This window comes from Austrofundulus limnaeus, unplaced genomic scaffold (assembly GCF_001266775.1).
Source record: "Austrofundulus limnaeus strain Quisiro unplaced genomic scaffold, Austrofundulus_limnaeus-1.0 Scaffold718, whole genome shotgun sequence".
Classification (NCBI taxonomy): Eukaryota; Metazoa; Chordata; class Actinopteri; order Cyprinodontiformes; family Rivulidae; genus Austrofundulus; species Austrofundulus limnaeus.
In genome coordinates this window covers 11,663-12,683 of record NW_013953120.1, presented here as the reverse complement: position 1 = coordinate 12,683, position 1,021 = coordinate 11,663, and positions in this window count along the sequence as shown.

Genomic DNA, 1,021 nt, shown 5'->3' with positions numbered 1-1,021 from the left:
GCTACGTTAAGTCAGACTCGGTGATCCGGCTACGTTAAGTCAGACTCGGTGATCCGGCTACGTTAAGTCAGACTCGGTGATCCGGCTACGTTAAGTCAGACTCGGTGATCCGGCTACGTTAAGTCAGACTCGGTGATCCGGCTACGTTAAGTCAGACTCGGTGATCCGGCTACGTTAAGTCAGACTCGGTGATCCGGCTACGTTAAGTCAGACTCAGTGATCCAGCTTCATTAAGTCAGACTTTCTTGCCGTTGGTAAAGGTGAAGCCTTGTGTGCAAATATAAACAAACAGGTAAAGCTCCAGGTTTTTTCTGAACAGGAATTTGGCAGCGAGTCGTTGGAAGAAAGTCGGAGCTGTTTCAGATTAAAATCTTTAACAAATCAGGAGAAAACGTTTATTTTTAAGACTTGTAAACAGAAARTGTTTTTTTGAAATGTTTTGTTTTAAAAATATTCTGATGTTAAAAATATAAACTGATTATTAAATCTTTTATTTAAAGATGCTGCTCAACAACATTTAAAAGTTTAATAAATCAGGTTTTGTCAAAGAAAGAAACTCGAGCTCAAACCTTTATGAAAATCAGGTTAGTTATGATTCGAACTCATTTGATGATTGAAAACTTATTTTTGCTGACTCAGACTCATCGGAACTTTTGTTCTGAAACAGCTTCGACTCTCAGAGAAGACGAGTCGAGAAATAAAGCAGCAAAGACGGGATAAATAACCGATCCAACACCTGGAACCTGCAGTGCGTCAGAGCCGATCTGTTTAAAGACACTTAGATGAGAGAAGCTTATAGAAACTTTGAACACATCTGACAGACGGTGGGACGGGTGCAGAAACCCCTCTGAGCGGGGCTTGGACCTGACCCCCCTGGTGGGACGGGTGCAGAAACCCCTCTGAGCGGGGCTTGGACCTGACCCCCCTGGTGGGACGGGTGCAGAAACCCCTCTGAGCGGGGCTTGGACCTGACCCCCCTGGTGGGACGGGTGCAGAAACCCCTCTGAGCGGGGCTTGGACC